General features: G+C 38.2%; 1 protein-coding gene across 13 annotated transcripts in view; it reads left to right on the top strand.

The window, feature by feature from the left end:
* Nucleotides 1–23,985, top strand: part of Crb1 (crumbs family member 1, photoreceptor morphogenesis associated) — a 202,668-nt gene that overhangs the window by 100,377 nt on the left and 78,306 nt on the right. Inside the window, exons 1-2 of one of the 13 annotated variants that reach the window (XM_017319076.2) lie at nt 6,277–6,346; nt 7,365–7,533. The exons of 11 other annotated variants lie outside the window; for them this stretch is intronic. The gene's annotated coding sequence lies outside the window, so the exon portion shown is untranslated. Of the gene's footprint in view, nt 1–6,275; nt 7,534–23,985 lie in introns of those variants that run through there. One more of the 13 variants, XM_006529223.4, reaches the window with a different exon arrangement.

Genomic DNA, 23,985 nt, shown 5'->3' with positions numbered 1-23,985 from the left:
GGACCCTCTAGAAAGTACCAGAGACCTGGGAGGTGAGAGACTCTTAGAACTCAAAGGGAGGGACCTTAGATGAAATGCCCAACAGTGGGGAGAGGGGACTTGTAGAGTCCACCTCCAGTAGAAAGACAGCACATCAAGTAGAGAGATGGGGTTGCCATCCCAAAGTCAAAAACTCTGACTCAGAATTGTTCCTGTCCAAAAGAACTGCAGGGGCAAAAATGGAGAAGAGACTGAGAGAAAGGCAGTCCAGTGAACAGCCCAACTTGGGATTCATCTCAAGGGGAGGCTCTAAGACCTGACACTATTACTGATGCTGTGGTGTGCTTAAAGATAGGGGCCTAGCATGGCTGTCCTCTGAGAGGCTCAACAAGCAGCTGACTGAGACAGAGGCAGATACCTACATCTAACCATTAGACTGAAGTTGGGGACCCCTGTGGTTGAATTAGAGAAAGGCTAGAAAAAGCTGAGAATAAGGGTGGCCCCATAGGAAGACCAGCAGTCTCAACTAACCCAGACCCCTGATATCTCTCAGACACTGAGCTTTCAATTAGGCAGCATACATGACCTGGTCTGAGTCCCCTCCCCTCCCATCCCTGACACACACATAGCAGAGGACTGCCTGATCTGGCCTCAATGGGAGACTTGAGGCTCTGGGGAGTGAGGAGGCCTGGCAAGGGGGCGTGGGGGGACATCCTCTTGAAGACAAGGGGGAGGAGGAATGAGATGAATATCTGTAGGAGGGCAGACCAGGAGGTGGGCAGAAACTGGACTGTAAAAAAAAAATAAATAAAAGTAATTAAAACATCTGAACCCAATGTGGAAAAATTATACTATTTTTACAAGAAAAGATCTATAATTGAAAGAATTTGAACCATAAAATGCTTAAAGCAACAACAAAAGAAATGGGCAGATAGCTTAAATGACCACCCTAATTCACATTTCATGCAGTGTGATTTGAGAAGTTTAATTAGAATAGATTAGTACATCATATTACATCATAGCCAATCACACAGTCTTTTTTCATGACTAAGAATAAAGACTTGATAAAGGCTGTCAAATTCCTCTGTTTTTCCATTCAATTTCCAAACATCTTAACTCTATAAAATGCACAGTATAAGTCTCTAAAAATACAACAAACACAAACATATCAAGTTGCTCCCATTAATATTTTTCTCAATATCCACAATCATCATCTGAACAACAACCTCTAAATCCTACTGCACATAAGATGTACTTAGCCTAAAAAACAAAAGACAAAGAAACAAAACAAAACAAAACAAAAAAATAAGAAGCCAGGCAGTGGTGGCACACACCTTTAATCCCAGCACTTGGGAGGCAGAGGCAGATGGATTTCTGAGTTCCAGGCCAGCCTGGTCTACAGAGTGAGTTCCAGGACAGCCAAGGCTATACAGAGACACCCTGTTTCGATAAATCAAAAAAAAAAAAAACTACTTTCTTTAAATTTCCACAAAATGTATGGTTTGAGTCATGGAAATCGATAATACCTTATATACTATAAATATGATGAAAATACTTATATTCATACTGCCTGATAAGCTATAATCATCTATTAATGTACATAATTATAATGTAAACCAGTTCTATACTTATTAATTTTGTCAGGAAATCCTTATGACTTTGATAGTTTTGGAGCAGTTTCCTTTTCAAATTTCAGTATTTTCTATTTGTGTGTTTATGTGAGTGTGTGTCGTAAGCATATAGCTGTCTATGCTGGCCAGAAGCATGCATGAGACCTCCCTAGGCTGCAGTGATAGGTGGTTTGGGAGGCAGCCTCTAGAAGGGCATCAAGCAACTCTTAACTGCCGAGTCATGCTGAGAGTCATGCTGAGTCATCTCTCCAGCCCCAACTTCAATGCCTTCCTTGGTTATTGCCCGTCTCTTTCAAGAAGTATTTCCTGATCACATTTTGTTACAGTTGTTCTAACACAGGGATACTATTTCTAATATCCTACAAGAGGAGCTGTCCATCTCCATTTCTCCTGAATGGAGATACTATTTTCATCCTGCAGGGGTATAACCCATTCAAAAAAAAAAAAAAAATCACATTTTACACCAGAGAGGCAAACATAATTGGCTAAAAGGAGGGTGGTTATCTCCAAGTCATAGTTCCATGGTGTATGCCTGGGTTAGTGCCTAAGCTTCTAGAGAAATAACACTTGCTAGGTCAGCAAGGAGCACTACTTGCATCATTTAGATTTTTTGGTGAGCCCTGGGATGGAGTTGCTAATACCATCCTCATACAGAGAAGGAAAATTATCTCCCAGAGGTTAAATAGCTACCCGGGGTTACAGTTTCCAAGAGAAGCTGGAATTGAAGCGCAGCTGTTAGTGGATGTCTTCAGAGCATGCGCAGCAGTAAAGAGTATTTGAAAGGAAATTCTATCCTTTCATTGAAAGTTGCCTCGTAATGTTATATAATCCAACATTGTTCATTGTTGAATGAAATAAATTTTCAACAGGAAGTTCTGAACTGACGAAGCTGCTGAAAACGGTACACATCACATCTGAAGCTATCTGGGGTTCTGACATTTTTCTGTACTCAAAAGAAAGAAACAAATTATTAAGAAGCAGACTTATTTTCTCACTTTGCATGCATGCCTTTGGTGGGCTACCTAGATCATGTGATATACACTAAAAATGTATAATAAATATTTTTAGTGAGCTACCTGGAAATAAAGTTGTAAGCAGAAAATGAGAAAAATACTGGATAAATAGTTCAATGGCAATTTTACTTCACCTCCATTTATTTTAATTGACACATAATTATTGTACATATAAATGGGTACAGTGTGTTTATCAGCCTGTGCATATAGTGTATAATGATCAATTGAAGGTAATTAGTATTTAAACTCCTTAAATACATCATTTTTGTACTGAGATTCTTTGAACTCCTATACCATTGTTACATATAGAATACATGATAAATTGGCCATCCTCTGTGCTTTAATTTTCAAGAAATCCAGGATTCCTTTGTATTTCAAGCCTCCTTTCTCAAGGCCTCAAGTTAACAGTGTTTCTGTTATGGTATCAATTCACACACACACACACACACACACACACACACACACACCTACAGAGAGAGAGACAGAGAGACAGAGAGACAGAGAGACAGAGACAGAGAGCTGGTATGAACTGTTTATTCTGTGAGTAATATCAAATCACTGCCTTGCCTTGTGTAAAGCAGGATATTGCTGTTCCAACATAAAGGAATCCTGTGTGACTGCTTCCTCCAGTCAGAACATGGAAAAGCAATGCAGGAGAGCAAAGAGATTGAGTGTTCCTTTCTTTCCCATTGTGGTACAGGCTGAGGGTGATAGTACTGAGTTTTGAAATGTAGTCGGTCATCTACAGGGAGCTAGTAATACAGGTGAATCCAGAAAAGTTAACAAAGCAGGCAAAAACTGAAGGCTCAGAGATTATTTAAGAGGAATAGCTAGGAGCCAAGCTGTCTGCTCAGAACGATAGTCTGTGAAGTTATGTACAGACAGGTGGGTTGAATGAGTGAATGACACTGGGCCAGCATTTTGTCAAGAACCATTACCTTCCTCAGCCTGCGACATCCCAGGATGTCTTCCTACAGCAGCCTTCCCAGTGCCAGTTTAGTTTGATTTCATCAGAGGGCTGCATGCATCTAAATGTGCCTATGTGTATCCCAAGAGGCTAGTTAAGCACTCTATCAGATTATATCGCTTCTATGACCTAAGGCCAGCTAGGTTTCAAGATACTTTGTGTTTGGGGGACTAATTTATTGTTACTAGAGCTTTTAATATTTGGTATACATGGTAAAGAGTTTGGTCAGAGAATATTGAAAGACGATTTTCATATTTATACCTGGAAAGTAAGAGTAAACAGTTAATACAGAGACAATCAGCTTTGCATTAATTTCTTAATTAAGGTTTGAGCTTATTTCCCTTTTTATGAAGGCTACACTTTTTAGAAAGATGAGGCTTAGGTTTAACAAATAATCATCGTGAGGGCAATCTGTGATATGCTTTACTATGAAGCAATCTGCTCCACTGTGTCATTCTCAAGGTAAGACTGAAGAACATAAAGCAGAAAGATCTGAGGTAGAGCTGAGGTGAATTCATTAGGGAACTTAATGCCTGTAGTGTGTTCATGAGACACTAATACTAAATGCATTCCTATGATAAGTCACAAAGAAAGGTACTGAAGTTTAAGGGAGAATGATCCCATAGGCTTATCTATTGGTTACTTTGCCCCCAGCTGGTAGAACTGTTTGGAAAGGATTAGAAGGAATGGACTTGTTGGAGAAGGTGTGTCACTAGGGTTTCAAAAGACACTCAGTATTTTCTGTCTGCCTTGTTGGTTGTGGATTATAATGTGAACTCTCAGCAGTTCCTTTGCTCCTTATCATGGACTATAAGACAAATTCAATGCTTTCTTTGATAAGTTGCCTCTTTTATCACAGTAGTAGAAAAGTAACTCTGACAAGTATGTATAATGGTTAAGTCTAAATATGACACTTGGAGATGGCAAAATAGTATGTTGAGCAAGCATGCTTTCTCTGCAAGTGTAAGGGTTTTGCGTTCAAACATCCAGCATCTGTGTAAAATACCAGGAACAGATACTCTTGGCTGTAATCCCAGATCTGGGGAATGGGGATAGGCAAATCCTAGACACTCACTGGTCAGCAAATTAAACCAAAGCAGCAAGTTTCTGATTAAATAAGAAACCAATGTAAAAAAGCCAAGATCAACAGGGGAAGAGGAGTATTGTCCTTTTCTGGTCCACTTATGAACAATGCATGGACACACATCCCTGCATGCCACATTCATGGAGCACATACAGACATACACACATTCACATGTACATGCATGACTTCTTCTACCTGGAGTGTATGCTAACCTTACTACTTCAGGGTGTATGTGGTGTGTGTGTGTGTGTGTGTGTGTGTGTGTGTGTGTGTTCCTTGCAATGGCGCTCAGATGTAAAGGGTCTGATGACAAATACACAGTTCCTCCTCACTTTTGCTTATTCCTGAGTGTGTCTGCTATTGGTGCTATCACCTTTCATGAGCACCAGACTCTAGTTTTGTCAAACGTGAGCTCCATGTCAGTCACTGTCCAGGGAGCTCCAGGCTTTCAGTGCTACAATGGGACGACTGGAATCTAGTTGCAGAACTGAGCAGCTGTAAAATTCCCACACACGGCCATTGTTAGAGTAGGAGTCAATTTAAAAAATACGCCTTTTGTTGCATATATTCTCTTGACTGTGGTTCTCTAGAGAACATGCCTAATGCAACAAGATACTACTACATGAGAATAAATATATTATCAATTATTATAGCTATGGCCGGTTATAATTGACAGCATCCAAGTTTTTCTGTTGAGCAACTGTCTTCTTTGCCAGTGATGGTGTGACGAGAAAACAGATTGACAGGTTTTTCTTAAAACAAACCGACTCTTAAAACCACAAGTACCATTCTTACTTCCTAGATATTTACTCAAAACAATGAAAGTCTGCTTGCCTCAAACCTGTAGGTGCACTAGTATCACTGCTTTATTCAAAAACTCTGGTAGGAGTTTTCCTCAGTATGCAAGTGAGCAAACCGTTCCACATTCTTACAGCAAAGCACTCTCAGCAATGAGAAATCTGAGCTTCTGACATGTGCAACAGCAAAGATATATTATCAGAGCCTGGAAATAGTGAAGTGAAAGATTTCTGTGACCTGGGATATGAGCTCCTACATTTACGACCAAGAGAATGAAAGAACCCGGGACACAGGAAGAAGGAATTTTCCATATCTTAATTGTGGTTGTAGTAGCTTTACAGTGTCTACATGTATATATTGAACAGAAATAAATTTTATGTGCAACACACTTAACTCAGGAGAATAGAAGCAAACTGGACCCCTGCTGCCTCTACAACACTCATCCTCATTCCAGCCCGACAGTCTACCTCATCACGGTTCATTTTCCGTCTTCAGCATTCCATTAAAACTGACTTTTTCAAGATCAGAGGAGACATTCTAATTGCAAAGATCTTTTCAGTTCTTAAGTTTGAGTTGTCATGACATTTATCACCACTGATAACACTATCCCTCCAGTACTTTCTTTTCTTGTCATCTACAATACTGGTATCTTGCTTGTCACATTGCAGAGACTCCCTGATCCCTTGTATATTGCTGTTCTTAGAAATCCATATTCAGTCTACATGTCTCATTCACTGTTCATTTTTTAAGGTAAAGTTGAATGTTTTATTTTTGATTTAATTCAATTTTTTTAGACATGGATTAACTATGTCATCAAAGGTGACCTGAGACTTTCAACCTCCCTACTTCACCTTACCAGTTGCTGGAATTTCAGGTCTGTGTCATGATACCCAACTAATATTGATTTTAAAACATGTATACTGCATTTGAAAATGCTTACTTAGTATAAGTTAGAAGCAAGATTTGTAAAACAGAACCTGAAGGAAGGTTACCGGGTTGTGAGATAATATAGAGAAGTGTTAATAATCCAAACTAGGTATCAGGTGAGGGCCTTGGAAGAGCTTTTAAAAGAGAATATGTACAGGGAGCAAGGGAAGAATTCCTGAATGAACTATGAGAGATTGTGGCCAGTTATATATCTTGACTTCAACAAGTCAGCATAAGAGTAATGGCCTATTTTGGAGATAAAATGAAGACTTCAGCTTGCTCTTCATTGGACCTGATGGGAAATACAATGCCTTATGGGTTTGCCTTTATAAACCTCTGCAAAATGTGACTCGTTACCATTTTCTGTAAACTATAGAATGGGCCTAGCCAAAGTCCATCATCCTGCTCAGTTTTTAATTAAAGCTTGCTTCAAATTTGGATCAAAAAATGTGGTCAAGATCTTATTCTGAACTGGTAGGACTAACATCCACTTCACCCTCCCATGAATGAGTCACTTATCCTGTTCTAATTAAAAATCTTCCTTGGTTTACCCCAGGTCACTTTAGCCCCTCTCCAGAGGCTGTTGGGTGCATATCCAAAAGCCCTAGAAATGTCTTTCTGTGGACTTATTCCTTATATGTAATAAAGGCTGTTATTATATAGCAGATTACATTTAGGTTTTCTTTTGATTGATCTCAAATTATCCTAACAGTTAGCTATTGATCTGACTTCTTTGTTTCTTTTATCTTTTTTTCTTAAGTGCTGTGATTTAAGGCATAACCCTCCATGCTTGGCCATTAAATAAATTTAATTTATGTTTAAAACTTTGCCTTTATGCTGATCTTTTAGTTCAAATAACTGATGATGATTATATACTAAGTATTTTAAATATCTACATGTGTATAATAAATATTTTTATGTATCAAAGTAAAATAGACCTTTAAAATCTACTTATATTTGTTCAGGATCTTTGATAAAGGACATCAGTGAGGCAAAGTCTCTCAAAGGAACAAGCCAGATGTTTCTGTAACAGACTGAGTTCAAATCCTCATCAGCTTCTTTCTCCTTGGGAAATTGGAAATTAATTTTAAGCCTTATGAATCATGTTTTCTTTTTGATGGCATCATCATTAAGGTAAACATTATTATTAATATATACCCGTGTTTTCTTAGAAATGCTGTCAAATCTGCTTTGAATTGTAAGTATTCTAAAGTCATCAAGTACCATTGACATATATTCTTAAATGCTTGTTCATTTGCATAAAAAGTAGTCATTTTTATGTATGAAAATTATTTAACCCTATTGAAATAATTTTATAAAATTAAGACCACATGTTATTAAAAGTGAACACAGAAAAACCTAAAATAATACAAAACTAGCATTGAAATAATTTTAAAACAAGTGTAACAGTATCTAGTAAAACCATTCTTTCATTTCATCATTGTCCATTAATGTATTTTAAAACATGAGAAAATGGAGTCTTGGTACAGCCAAGTCCATACATCTGCTAAGTGGTAGAACCCCCTCTGTGTTGTCAATTTTTGTCTTCACAATTCTAAGACAATACACATCTGTGTCAGGTGATGGTCTACACTGACCCAGGAGCCAGTGTGCAGAACCACTATGCTTTGACCCTTTGGTAAAGGAGATCCTTTCAGGACATGGCAGAAAGTAGATATGATAACATATGATAAAAATCTATTTATATGGACAAAGTTTTCCTTTAACATGATTTTTCTAAGCTTTGAGATCCAGTATTGTCTGGATTTTAGTTGATTTTGAATATATTTAAAAGTTCTGGAGTAAAAAGCTTGTAAGGAAAAAAATGTAAACAAAAGAGGTAAGACCATAAAATATATGTTCAAACCAACATTGTAGAGAAAATTATCAGTGTTATATACTCTATATTCTTTTAAGTTTCCATAATGTCTTTACCTTGAACAATATATTATACTTGATAATTATGCATTATTCCATTGAAGGCTCTTACTATGTTAGGACCTCAAGCCAACAAGTTTTCAAATATCATACAACCATTAGGCTTTTTTATTAAATTTATTTATTCACTTTTTATCCCAATATCAGCACCCCTCACCTCCCAGTGCGCCCTGATGCAGATCCCTCCCCCATTCCACTTTCATCTTTTCCTTTGCAAAGAGGGAGCTCCCCTCTGCGTGTTAGCCCCCAACACTACACGCACACACACACACACACACACACACACACACACACACACACCCCGCACATTAAGTCACTGAAGGACTAAGCACATCCTCTTCCACTGAGGCCAAACAAGAGGGACCTTTACGGGATCCACAGGCAGGCAGGCAATAGACTCAGGGACGGTCGGTCCCTGCTCTAGTTGTTGGGGACCCACATGAAGACCAAGCTGCTCATCTGCTACGTATGTGCAGGGGTCCTAGGTCCAGCTCGTGCTTGTCTTTGCTTGGTGATTCAGTCTCTGGGAACCCCCCAAGGGTCCAGATTAGTTAACTCTGAAGGTCTTCCTGTGCAGTCTCTGTCCCCTTCAGGTCCTTCAATCCTTCCCCCAACTTTTCCACAAGACTCCCGGAGCTCCATCTAATGTTTGGCTGTGGGTCTCTGCCTCTCTTTCCCTTGGCTGCTGGGTGGGGCCTCTCAGAGGACAGTTATGCTGAGTTCCTGAATGTAAGCATAACATAATATCATTAATAGTGTCAGAAATTTGGTTCTTGCCCATGTAATGAGTCTCAATTTGGGCAGTTATTGGTTAGCTATTCCCTCATTCTCTGCTCTGTCTTTGTCTCTTCCCTTCTTGTAGGCAGGACACATTTTGTGTCAAAGGTTTTGTGGGTGATTTACTCTCCAAATCCCTCTATTGGGAGTCCTGTCTGGCTAGAGGAAGTGGGCACTTTCGGATCCATGTCCCCCCACTGCTAGGAGTCTCAGCTAGAGTTGCCCCCAAATACCCTCTGTGGCGCCTACCAATCCCAGTTTCCCACATATCCTAGAGATTCCTCCCTACTCCCAACACTGCTTTCCCTTCTCTCTCCACTGCTTTCCCCACTTCTGATCCAGGCCATCCCTGCTGTGCTCTGCTCTCCATCTTCTCTCCTAACCAGTTCCCTCCTCCCATTGACCTCCAATATCTATTTTTCCCCCTTCTGAAATAGATTCAACCATCCATCTTTGGGCCCTCCTTGTTTTTTGGCTTCCTTGGGTCTATTTGATTATAATATGGTCATCTTGTGTTTTATGGCTAATATTCACTTATACGTGAGTACATACAAAGCGTGTCCTTTGGGGGTTACCTCACTCAGGACGATATTTTCTATTTGCCTGTGAAGTTCATATCCTTGTTTTTAATGGCTGAGTAGTGTTCCATTTAGTAAATGAACCACATTTTATTTATCCATTCTTCAGTTGAGGGACATCTGGGTTATTCTCAGTCTCTGGCTATTATGAACAAGGCTATCATAAGCATAGGTGAGCAAGCAGCCTTGTGGGATGCTGGAGCATCTTTTGGGTATACGCCCGGGAGTGGTATAGCTGGGTCTTGAGGTAGAACTACTTCCAATTTTCTGAGAAACCACAAAATTAATTTCAGAATAGCTGTATAAGTTTGCACTCCCACCAGTAGAAGAGGAGCATTTCCCTTGCTCCACAGCCTCGCCAGCGTGTGCTGTGCCTTGCGTTTTTGATCTTAGCCATTCTGATGGGTGCACAGTAGAATCTCAGAATCATTTTGATTTGCTTTTCTATTTGTAGCCCTAGAGCTTTTTCAGTTGTGGCTCATGGTAAATGTTTAAGCAAGATGAAAGGCATGCAGAGATGGTAAGAATACAGTTTTGGAAAACAAACATCTGAGTTTAAACTCTGACCTTTCTGCCTACCACTCTATATGCTTGATTCGATTATTAATGGGTCTGTAGAATAGAGGTTACTATGCCATTTTTCTTATACTTACTTCTATGTATACATTCTTTATAACAGTGTGTCCCAAAACACTTCAGCTTAAAATGGCAGTTAGTGTCTCTCTCACAGTTTCTGTGGGACTTGGCTTAGCTGTGTTCTCCACCTCACCATGATTTGAGTAGCTGAGATAAAGGAGTAGCCATGACTGTGGGATTCTCTGCAGGTGTCACCAGCAAGTTCCACTTCAAAGCCCTTTGGTGAGTTTGAGGGAATGTTTGAATTCCTTAAGAAATGTTTTCCAAAAAAAGCAATGTGAGAAAAGTCATCAGAGCATATTCTCAGGAGTTGTGGTCTGTGTGGCACAAACACAGATGTGGAGTCTGCTTGCTTTTGTCATGGTTTACTAGTTAGAAACATGTTATTAGTTCCAGTAAATGGGAAAAAAATGGTGAACTGATAAAATTTGTCTACAATGTATGAGTATAAAGTGAATAAAGCAGACGGTTCAGTGAAACTTCTGCTACATAATAAATAAGCAAACGGCTATTGCTATCCAGTAGACTAATTACTAAGCAAGGAATAAAAGCTATGCAGGTAACTAGAATCACCGCTAGATGGCGGTAGATCCTTCGGAGCCTTCTCTTCATAAAGGGTCAAGAGAATTTGAGCATAAGCAAAAAAACATGTTCAGAATGAAGAAATAAACAAAGATATACCCAAAAACATAGCCCCCAAGCACCTGAACCTTTGAAATTTCAGTGTTATCTACAGAGTGTAATCTGCCTTTTTACTCCAAAGCGTGAACCATGAAGACAATAAAACCACTGCCCATTTTCATATACAAGATTTCTTAGCTACACACCCGGCATTCACTTCTTTTCTATCTCAGAGACTAAGAAGCCCTGTGTTTACATTTTACATATAATATACATTATACTATTATATAAAACACAGTAAATATCACTGTTGAAAATGTAGAAACTGCAGAAAGCACAAAGAAAAGTAATACTGTTTTGAGCCCCAGAATTGCAATGTATCTTTCTTCCATTCCTCCCTCCCCGCCCCCCACCCCGTCTTTATTAATTTCTCTCTGCATGCATCTTTCCCATTCCCATACACATGCACATGTTGAAACTGAAAAGCCTCCTGCTTTTATCACATAGCATATTATAACCATTTATTTTTACATCCTCCACACTGTTTTATGAAGTATAATATCTAGTTTGATAAAGCTTGCTGTCTCTTGTGAGACTAGGCCGGAGCCTAGCAAACACATAAGTGGATGCTCACAGTCAGCTATTGGATGGATCACAGGGCTCCCAATGGAGGAGCTAGAGAAAGTATCCAAGGAGCTAAAGAGATCTGTAACCCTGCAGGTGCAACAACATTATGAACTAACCAGTACCCCGGAGCTCTTGACTCTAGCTGCCTATGTATCAAAAGATGGCCTAGTCGGCCATCACTGGAAAGAGAGGCCCATTGGACTTGCAAACTTTATATGCCCCAGTACAGGGGAATGCCAGGGCCAAAAAGTGGGAATGGGTGGGTAGGGGAGTGGGGGGGAGGGCATGGGGGACTTTTGGGCTAGCATTGGAAATGTAATTGAGGAAAATACGTAATTAAAAAAAAAAAAAAAAAGCTTGGAGCGTCTTGATGTCTCATGACCAAGGTGGAATCCACAAAGAACACAGCGAGGGTTCTACCACTTAGCAGATGTATGGACTTGACTGTACCAAGACTCCATTTTCTCATCTTCACATGTGCTTACCTTGTGAGAGGGGCAAAATGATCTAATAATATTCTAATAGGAAAGTGACTCAGCTTTTAATGTTGCAGAAAACCTTTTAATGTTACATTTAGTGTGCAGATAGCTTTTTTCCATGTTAGCAGTTTTATTACACACTTACAAAATTGACCAGCTCTCAGGGTGCACGTAAATGGGATTGCATGTCAGGATAAAGAACCCGTGTTAGGTTCCTGCCCATCATCAGCAAGAACACATTGGAAAGAAACAGATGCCCTCTATCAAGAAGGCTGAGTATTGAGACCACTATTTATTTTGAGAGAATTTCGTTTTCTAGAAATGGGACCAAATTCCATGTCAATGATTCTTAACATCTACTAAAAGGATTACGTTGTTGTTGTTATATGTACTGATATGTGCTATTGTCAAATCTAGTAGCAAATCGTGTTTATAGCTCAGGAATAATCCAACTTTGAGGCATTACCTGTTGCATGTTTGAAAATGGGTTTTCTCATCTTTTATCTTTTTAAATTGTCCTGTTAAATACATATAAGATTTAACTTCTTAGCCAGTAATTGTACCATTCAGTAACGTTAGGCCTGCTCATATTGTATGGCCAATCGTCCAAGATCTTCATCTAGCACAGCTGAGAGTCTGCACATTCCTCCCTTTCCTCATCTCCAGGAAAGCACTATTCTCCTCTGGCTCTGCCAAGTTACTTATGGACCTTATATAGGGGAAATCATATAGTATTTATCATTTGATTGTGTGGCTGCTTTGTTTCTTTTAGCATAATAGCATCAGGATTGATCCATACTGTACTATGTGACAAAATGTCCCTTTTTAAAGATTAATATTAGCTAGAATGCACACATACACATATATGAAATTTATCTATCCATCAGTGGACATTTGGATTGCTCCCATATTTTCCCTATTACAGATGATGCAGTCATTAACCCTGATGTAAAAAATACCTCTCTTCCCCATCTCTTTTGTTCCTTCTGTTCCACAAAACTGAAAGGCAAGCACTAAACCATTGAGTGACACCCCAAACTTCCCAACTCTTAAAAACCATGCTTTTTCTCATTGCGTTGTCTAGAGAGAAGAGGGATTGTTGGATTTTAAGGCAAAACAAAAAACAAAAAAACAGCCAGGCGTGGTGGCACACGCCTTTAATCCCAGCACTCGGAAGGCAGAGGCAGGCAGATTTCTCAGTTCAAGGCCAGCCTGGTCTACAAAGTGAGCTCCAGGACAGCCAGAGCTATAAAGAGAAACCCTGTCTCGAAAAAACAAAAACAAAAACAAAAGAAAAAAACAAAAAACAAAACAAAACAAAAACCCACAATAGACCTTTTCTCTGTTCCTATACTACAGTGATCAGCAAACGATAACTATGTGACCCCGGAAGGTGTGGGCATTTTGCCTTACCAGCAAACAAGTCATCAACTGTAAACACAAGCTGGGTGCCTTCGTATTCTGTTCTACCTTAAGCATTCTAGTGAGCTTTCTCCATCCTAAAGTTACTAGTTCCGAGTCAACCCTTTATCTTCCAAAACATTACAGCTTTGGAGAACCCAGGAAGTTTGAAAATTGGATACCAAGTAACAAGGAAGAAACTCAAATATCACTCATAACTTTACATATGATAATCATGCTTTTCATTTATTATTAAGTGTGTGTGTGTGTATATATGTGTATACACACATGTACACTTTAGTATACATGTGAAGGTCAGAAAAACTTTTTGGACTTGGTTCTCCATTTTATCATGAGCTTCAGGGACAGATGAAAGGTCACCAGACTTGAGAGGCAAGGAATTTTACCCACTAAGCCACCTCCCCCACTTCTATTTTTAATTTTTCAGGGAACTACCACATTAGCCATTCAACTTACTTTCTCACCAACAGTGAACAAGAGATTCATTTTCTCCTTCCCCTAATATTTCATTGATATTCAGAATTATAATCATTGCATTTAAATGTTTTGGTAGAAATTTATTGTATTTACAGTATTTATAAATAAATACACATGCTTTGTTTAATTCATTTTATTAAGTTTACACATATGGATATTAAATTTATATACATAAAAATTAATAAATAATAGTCATGTATGTTATGTTACTCTATTCATTTTGTTAATTAAATGTGTATGTATTCAAATATTCTTCTTCATTTTCTAACTTTCAAGATGTTACTATTATGAACTCATTTTCTACTGCATAATTGTAAGTAATTTTTCTGTCTAAATAAAAAATACTACATTTTCTCTCCTTAAGAAGTTTAAATTTTTCTTAGGAAAGATCATAGTCACTATGCCTATCAGGTTCTCTAAGTCTAAAACTTAAATGTTCATCAATATTGGGAAATTCTTGGCCATTTCATCTTTCAAAATCTCCTTTATCTTTTTTTATTGGCTGCTCTTGTAGATGGTTAGATGGCAATGCTCTTTGTCCTTTATCTTCTGTGATCCTGAGCTGCAATTTCCTTCCTGTTTCTGCTTGCTACACATGGAGCTCAAGTCAGATTCTCCCTTCCAGTAACTGTGATCTGTGTCCAGTCCATTATTTAATTCGCAGTGGGATTCTTATGCCAGTTATGTTTCTAAAAGGTTCTACCCCTTTAATTATTTTAAAATCTTTGACCTCTCCCATTTTAAGATCCATTTATATTTTCAGTTTTCTTAAATAATCCACTATCATTGTAAATTTTTACATCTCTTATTCTCAGTTCACAATCACAATTCTTTGCTTCTTATTTATTGATTCATTTTTAGCGTGATCTCTTATCCCTTGAAATTTTTGTTGGACCTATTTGTTGCCTGGGCTTAAAAGATTTCTCCCCAGAGTTTTTGGGTTTCTTTTATGTCTACTTTAGAGAATATCCAAGTTTCTAACTGTGGCTTTTATGTTGCACAGCACTGTGAATTTAGAATCCACACAAGAAAGCAGATTAGTAATTAGGAATTCTCCAGGAAATTTATTTTTCAGTTGAACAAAGCCTGTCAAAGTTTAGCTAATGCCTGTTACACACATTTGTCTCTTCTGATTCACTCAAAAGATATTCTTCCTTACAGCTTCAATTTGGATATACTATTATCAGGAAGGATTGTATTCATTTTCCTCAAGCTATGGTCCATCCAATTGTCAGCAATCAAAGTCCTATCTTTATCTTGAAGTTTTGTCAAGATAAGTTTCTTCTTATTCCAAACTTTCCATTGTCTACTTTGCCTAAGATAACCATTTCTATCCTAGAGTTTTATGTTTACCAGACATATTGCCACCTTCTTCTAGTTTTGAACTCAGTGCTTACAAAACATTTTTAAAGCCCCTGCCCATTGCTGGTGAGTTTAACCTTGCTTATTCTTTTTGTTCTCTGCCTTGTTGGATTATATTTTTAGGTCTACATCTTTTTTTATCTGCTTGTGGATTTTTATCTCTATTAATGCTTGATATTCCATGAATTAGTCCACTTACATAACTTTGACAAGGAAGTTCTTTAAAAAAAAACATTTAACCGGTTTCTTTTATTATGAAAATGAAAGTGAAAGCATATCATCTTGGGTCTTCTACCCTTAAGTTAAAAACCTCACCAAGCTTTTCCTAAGTTCTCAGCTCTCTGTGGGCAGCACAGTCTTTGTTAATGGAGTCATCACTTGGGGAACAGATGTTTCAAAACTTTTGGTTTTACACTTTTTAAGAATGACTGTCATAATTATGAGCTTTATTCTATTTTGTGGAGTGATTTAAACAAGCGTGCAAATTAAACTGATCACAATGAATTAATTCAGAAAGAAAATACAATTCTATTATCTTTTAGTATTAATTCTATTCAATCCTTTTCATTTCTCTCAGAAATATTTCAACTTTTAAGGTCTAATTTCTGTTCTCTAGTCCTTCTGTTCTCTAGATTAAACTCTGGGGCAATTTTTGATTTTGCTTTTAAACATTGATATAATTTTTAAACTATTAATTGCATTATAGCCAGGGGGAAAACACTGAGGACATTTAGCCTGAGGATTCTCTTGCACTAAGCATTGTACACATTTCTCCCAGGTCGTAGGTTTTAGTCAGGTTGTATGACACTTACACCTCCAGTGTAGATTAGTACAGCGCTGCATCAGAGCTTGCTTGAATGGTGCCTCATCATGTCCAGTGTCTTCTTTCCTCCCGCAGTCTTTAACCTCATCCTCTTGTCTGTTATCTGGCCATTTTCTTTTCCTATTTTTTCTCTTTATTTTCCTAGAAACCAAGTTTTCATGCATTCTAAAAGTTTCTGTGTGTTCCTTTGTAAATTCAATTTTAGCTTTTTTCCCCCCTTTAGCTTTTTGGAGTTATATCTCCTTTCTTTTATGGAACATTAGAGATGGACAAAGGAGATAGATTTATCCTTATTCTAGAAGCACTCTAGCTTTGCAAGTCCACACAAACTCATATATTTATCCAATTACCATGTGCTTTCTCTTTCTACCTTAAAACAAGCAAAACAAAACAGAAAGAAAAAAAAAGATTTCTTTAACACGCTTGGGTGGTAATGAAGCTCTGATTAGTGTGGCTGGGGACAATGAGTTGCTATAGCTGTTCTGAATGTTGAATTTGAGGTTAAACAACTGTCTTTCCTTGAACTTATTTTTTATATGAGCCAATAAAAGCTGTTGTTATATAGCCAGATTTCATTTGAGTTTCCTGTTGATAGATCTCAAATAATTCTGGCAATCTGATATTGACCTGAAGAGTTTCTACCCAGTGGAGAATAAATGTACCATCAACCGGTGTGTATTGAGTAGGATAGGCAGTCCTCAGACCCCACATGGCTCTCTGAAGGACAACGGAGTTCCTCATAGATGTCTGGTAGCTGGTGAACATCTGTTTGAACACCACTAATCTGAAATGGGAGCTCACATGTTTGATAGCGACTTCAAGTCAATACTAGCAAATCCCAAATCAGCCAGGATTGTTTTCCTTTAGCCTGGTATCTTCTTTATCGCCATTTTGCATTGCATAGAGTACTCTGTCTTTTCTCTTGTTAGTCCCATAAGTTACTGTTTCTAAAGGCACATAGGAAGATGGAGTATAAAGACGGAGGTGAGTAATACTCCTCTAATGACCTCTAACCAGCAGCTATTGGTAGTTGGTCTGTCCTCTTATCCTGGCTGATGTGGGACTCTGAGCTTAGCTTCTGACTATTGGGTGTGGCTATGCTTCTGTGCTGTCCCTAAGGGTGGAATGAGTTTCGGTATGTTTAATTCAGTACCTTCAGACATTTTCACAGTAAACCATCTTTTAATAGCATTTGTAAAATGATATCAGTTGTCATCTTTCTTGTGTCTTCAAAATATGTTTTAATGGATGTAGACAGAAGATACTGAATAGACAATGTTCTAAACTGGCCTTTAAAAAGCAAGTTATTGCTGTTCACACTTAGCATTCTTTATTCTAGGTATGTATGTGTATATGTGTGTGTGTGTGTGTGTGTGTGTGTGTGTGTGTGTGTGTATGACAACTGAAATTGTTTTGGGACACAACCACAACCACATTTGGCTCTGCCACTTTATAATTGGCTTTTGGAAGGTGTGTGTGTGTGTGTGTGTGTGTGTGTGTGTGTGTGTGTGTGTGTTCTATAAGCCCTTTTGTCTATAATATGTATTTGCTTATGAAGACGGGGAGCATCTGAGAGACAGAAGTTACCCTCGTATGTTGTCTTCAACTACTTCTCACCTTACTTTTTTGATACAGAGTCTCTCACTGAACGTGAACTTACTGATTTCTCTAGGCTTGCTGGGCATGGACCTCCATGGATCTGCCTGCCTCTGCTCTTCCAGCTGCAGGGATACAGACCCAAGCCCGTGTACCCAGTTTTTGCATGATATCTGTGTATCTAAACCAAAGGGTTCATGTTTGTGTAGCAGGTATTTTACAGATGAGCCAGTCCCATAAACATTTTAAAAATCTTGTAAGACAGTTTATTCAACTTATTGTCTACCTCACCTTAAGGTTGTTAGAAGCAAATAATACCATATTTCCACAAAACCTACTTAGTAGCTAAAGCTATCACTAATAATGTGTTCATATATTTTACATATTTTGATATTGTTGAGGTTATAATGAAAGGTTTCATAAATATTCACATATTCATGTTCATATAATCTGAATATTTTAATGAAATAGATATTAATTCCTAGCAGATATGTTTCTAAACTGTAGACATTGCAAATGGTTCTTTTAATGAGTGATTTCTCAAGATAGAGGAATTTTAAACTTTTAAAACAATAGTCAAGTTCAGAAACATTATGAGAAATATCTTACTTTATAGAACTTCCTATTTTCCAAAATTATTTACAACGTAATTCATATATTTAGTGCCCACAGTACACAACTAGACAGAGGTGAAATATTCACTCTCATTCTAATATTGATAAAAATAGGAACTGAAGGCTCCTCGAAAGACCACATATTTACTTAGAGCTATTGCTGGAACATTTCAGCTTAAAAAATCTCCTCCCCATTCCATAGCTGAACATTCTAGTCAATTAATATATAGAGAAGTATAAAGATGCAAATCAGGCTACATAATCAATATATCCAACATTTTCACGTCATTTCATAAGTATATGGTTAGAATGAAGATAAAATGTGGAGAGAAACCCCTTGTTGCAGCTCACTAGATTCTGTTTATTTTATGAAGGGCACTCTAAACTCTTAATGCATTGATGAACAGTACAGGATCTGATCACGAGAAGCTGGAGGTCTGGGCTATGAAGTAATTTCAAACACATATTTTGGTAAAGCAGTCCCAAATTTTTAACAACAATCCTGAATCCATTAGCTTTTCTGAATATCTCTGTCACTGGTTAGTTTTGCAGAACTAAAACATTAATACATTTAATACATTTTAGATGGCGGCCCAAAGTCTATTTTCCGGAATGAGAACATTTACACACAGAGGTAAAGTATCTACCAGACGTTTTCTTTCCTTTAACTGCAGCTTTCTGGGCAGTCTTTAGATTGTGTTTATCTTTGAAAACGTGGTGATATTCTAGAGCGTGTCTCTGATGAAGCACTGTGAGAATCGCTTAGAAGCGCCTGTAAGCATTCAGTGTCTACGACTGGAGAGTTTGCAAGGATGCGCTTGCAAAGGACCTGACTTCAGTTCTCAGCACCCAATGGTGGCTCACAACCATCTGTAATTCTCGTCTCTCTCTGGGATTTAGGCATGCATGTAGTGCACACACACATATGCAGGCAAGACAATCATACACATAAAATAATAAAATAAGTAAATCTATTCTAAATGAAGTATCCTCGCTCAGTCCATATTTGCAAATCTAGATGTCAAGAAAAGTGTCCTGATAATCTGTAGTTTGAAGTATAATCTACATCAAGCATTCTTATATTAAAATGTAAAGACTCACCATATAAATCATCTCCTCAAATAGGACAATATCACAAAATGACACTTGAATATTCTGGTGATGTATAATCCTGTAATGTACCTTTATATTTATAGTAGACATCTGTGGATACCAGATTTATAAGCCTTACACTGGAATGTTACTAGTATTAGGTAGTGCTAAGTAATGCTGAGAGATAAAAAACAAAAACACCAAAAACTGTGGAAGACCGTGAGCAACAAGCAGGCCAGTTATTCACTTGGCTTTGACACGATTTTTCTAGTTTTGCAGAACTAAAACACTAACACATTTTTTGAAAAATGACAAACAGTGCTACTGAAGAATCCGAACGCAGTTCCTATCCCATCAGAGGAAGCAAATACTAGGAGAAACTGCAGTGCATACAACCTGACACAAAGCACCTTTCTGTAAGAACTCTGTTCATATTAATCATTCACGTCTGACAAGTCAGGGATAAAGGCTTAAACAATGGCAGAGCCGTCGATGATGACTTACTGACCAAAGCCTATGAAGAAAGCTCTGGTTGAACTGGGCTGAGTTTCTCTGAAATTACCCTTCAAAGTAACATCAACAGAAGTGAGCACGGGCAACGTTGAACTTTCTATGTTAGTCCAAAAATGTAACTAAAACATCACTTAGCTGTCTCCACTGAGGGGCACAGTAACTTTTGAAAGATAAAATCAAGTGAAATGTGGAGGTGGTGGTGACCAGAGCTTTTTGCAATTTTGCTTTTCATCTGAAGATAGTAGAATGTTTCTTTCACACAATGGATTGAATAAAATCTTTCTCTGGGTTCAGTATATTTTATCTGCGGTTCAGTAGAGTTCTGAACAAATATCAGTGCCAGAGAATGTATTTATGTGTATCAGACCTTCAAATACCATAACAATAAAGAAAAATATATGGAAAAACAGAAATGCTCCCTATCTCTGTATGTACCCAAAATAAAATCTTACACAGAATAAATCAACAATAGTAATAGCACATTCCTCTGGAGCCAGTAAGGGTTTAGTGGCCCACAGAAAAGAGCCTTTAACATAGTTTTGTAATTATTAGGGAAAATGTTTTACTTTAATCATTTCACATTACAGTATTTTAGATATATTTTCCCTTACATCTGTAGTTTAAAATGTAGCCCACCGTGTGTGTTGTTGATGAATACTGATTGTTGATTGTCCTATGCTATTCATATAATGATTTTGCCTCTTTTAATTAATTTATTACTTTACTCCTTCCCTTCCTTCCTTCCTTCCTTCCTTCCTTCCTTCCTTCCTTCCTTCCTTCCTTTTGTTTTGTGTGTGTGTGTTGGAGGGCATTGTGGGAATGCAAGTGCTTATGGGTACGGAGGACATTGAAAAACTTTTGGGAGTAGGTTCCCTTCTTCTACTGCAGGACCTGGGGATTGAACTGAGACCATCAGGATTTTTTTTCCATTTTTTATTAGGTATTTAGCTCATTTACATTTCCAATGCTATACCAAAAGTCCCCCATACCCACCCACCCTCACTCCCCTACCCACCCACTCCCCCTTTTTGGCCCTGGCGTTCCCCTGTACTGGGGCATATAAAGTTCGCGTGTCCAATGGGCCTCTCTTTCCAGTGATGGCCGACTAGGCCATCTTTTGAAGCTCTTTTACCAACTGTGACATCTTGTCAGCCTTTGGTCCTATTCTCAATACCCCTACATGTTTATATTTTAAATACGTTTGGTGTTTGGGTTGATGGTTTATTTCATTTGTGTGTGTGAGGACCTGCATGCATACATGTATACTTCATGAAGGTCTAGTACCTGAAGAGTCCAGAACAGAGTTTGGTGTTACAGGCACTGTAAGCCACCTGGTATAGAACTGAACCCTGATCCTCTGTGGGAACAGCAGATGATATTAACAACTAACCCATTGCTCTAGCCAGTAAATATCAGTTTATGCCACCATTTCAGATTCTTCTTCTGAGAACATCTCACAATAGAGAAGAGAAGTCTCAAACCAGGAGCCAGTCAGAGTGTGAATCAACTTGGCTCAGTACTAGCTCCTGTGAGCCGATAGCTTCCTGTATTCACTTCAGCATTTATAGCAGGAAGCACATATAAACACTCACCATGACCCATGAGCTAGAACCGTATGTCTTAGGCAGTTTCTCCCTTTAAGAATTATAGCAGGCTGCTGTCACAAAATACGGACGTTAGAGGATCTTAATATATTCAGTATATTCTTTAAAAAGAAATCAATCTTTAAACATAAATTATGACAAACTCAGAGGACCGAAAGAATCAATAGAGGCTACTGAACCCCATCACCGGCCCTCTCTTACGTCTCTACTATTACACCCATGATAAATGGCTATCCTTCCGGAATCTGCACACAATTTCTTGGCCATGAAACCTGCTGTCTCTCTAGATAGATAGCAATGCTTGGTTTACTTCAATCCTTGAAGATTACACCTAGTGAACATAAACACAGTATCCCAGGAGCATTCCTCCTGGATTAGATGTCTTTCAATTCTTTGGATCCAAGTAAAACATTCTCATATTGTATCTGGAGTCGGAGATGCTAATTCTCTCTTTATTCCGGAAACTGTCCAGTCCCTGAACAAGACACCCAGGACCAAGTCACTTTTGGTGAAGAAACAAAAACTAAAGCATCTTATTCCCCAAAAGACTCAGGTGGAAACTGCTCATAAAATAATATCTCAGACAAAAGAGTAGAGAAGAATTAAGTTTTGCACATAGGAAGTGTATATGAGATACATAGATAGATAGATAGATAGATAGATAGATATGATATATGATATATATGATATATATGATATATATGATATATATGATATACATGATATCAAAGCTACTGTCAGTGATTCATGACAAGCTGAAACTATCACCACTGTCAGGATATTTGGACATGTCTTATGAGCCTGAATTTTCCCTGTGTGTATACAGGCACTGGTTGGCTGGTTCAATAATAAACACACAATATCTCTATTTGCAAGAAGAATAAGTACCCGTTCCTTGCGGCTTCCTCCCCCTATAGTCACAACAGTGAAAGCCTTACTGCTTTCTCTCATCTGTCTCTCCTTTTCGTTCCCTATTGGATTCAAGACCTGAAGTTGGTGTGAGCAGCATTTTATTTATTTGTTTACTTTTGGTTTTGAAACAGGGTTTCTTTATGCCTTGGCTCTCTGGAACTTGATACTTAATAGACCAGGCTGGCCTTAACTCAGAGATTCACCTTCCTCTGCCTCTGGGGTGCTGGGATTAGAGTAGTGCTGTCAACTCAATCACACCCTGTTGTTTGGGGGAGGTTGACTTGTTTCAGGGATATCAATTGAACTAAACCAAAAATCAACAAGGTTTGAAGGCACTGGAGAGGGTGAGGCAGGAATATCCAAGAGTTGGAAGCCAGCCAGGACTGCATAGCAAGACCTCAATCTCCCCCCCACCCCCCACCCCCGCAAAAAAAAAAAAAATGATTGAAAGACCAACACAGCTCTGCCTTATTCGTGAAGAAAAATAAATTCAGGTAATGATTTTTCCATAGTCAAAAGTTTCTCTGAACCGTGGTCTGTATGGAGCGTCTCCAGTTTCCATAATAATATCATTTAATATTGAGAGCATCCTAACCTCACTAGTGAGCCTTACAGAAGGGAGGCACCGTGTCTCCTGCGGGGTAGGAGCTAAGAATATAGCAAAGCTGCTTGGGAAGTGGCACAGCTGACTCTTACATTAAGCCCCACTGATCCAGCTTGAAGAGGAGTGAGGCAAAGCTGAACCCTCCCACTCTCCTTGACAAGTGCAAGCCCACACTTTTGGAAAAAAGCACAAAGACGTCAGAAACGGTTCCTGTCGACCTACTAGGCTTTGGATGGCTAAGTGTTTTTGCTTTGTATGGAAATATGTTTGGACACAAGACACAAGGTTTTCACATTTTAATGGCAGTGCTCATAGGTAACTTGCTTTCTTTTTATTACTTAGATAATTGGTATTGTTGCTACAGTTTTAAGGTATTTATTTCCACTAATATTTAATGCTATAACAGATACTATTGTTATATGAAAAGTATAACTCTGAGAGAGGGAAAATGGACCTATTTATATATCAGGCCCTGGTTTTACATTTAATTTCTTCTTGAATTTATTGTTTTTGAACAAAGTAATTAAAATAGATAAAAAGTGTAACTTGTTTTTCTTTTTATAGAAATGATTTCTCTACAAGATATTTCATTAGCAACATAACTGACAGTGAAAAACATGGCAAAAACCATTTTAAAGTCAGTTATATGGGGTTTCATGATGTAGTTCACAGGGCCCTTAAATTCAGCAACCTCCTAATTGAACTTTCCAAGTGCTTGCATGACAGGTGTGCACCACCATGCCTGGATCCCTTTCTATCCACAGATGTTATGTATAATATTTTCAGTGTGCCAGGAAGTAAACATTTCCAGGTCATGATTATTTTTAAATGTGGTGCTATCATAGAATCATATGCTATGTTAGAAGAATTTTAGAAAAATAAATAGTAAGAGTTTAAGTTAACTGGATTGA

The sequence above is a fragment of the Mus musculus genome, chromosome 1, assembly GCF_000001635.26.
Source record: "Mus musculus strain C57BL/6J chromosome 1, GRCm38.p6 C57BL/6J".
NCBI classification, from domain to species: domain Eukaryota; kingdom Metazoa; phylum Chordata; class Mammalia; order Rodentia; family Muridae; genus Mus; species Mus musculus.
The sequence above is the reverse complement of the archived record's forward strand: the minus strand, read 5'-3'. Positions and strand labels throughout refer to the sequence as shown.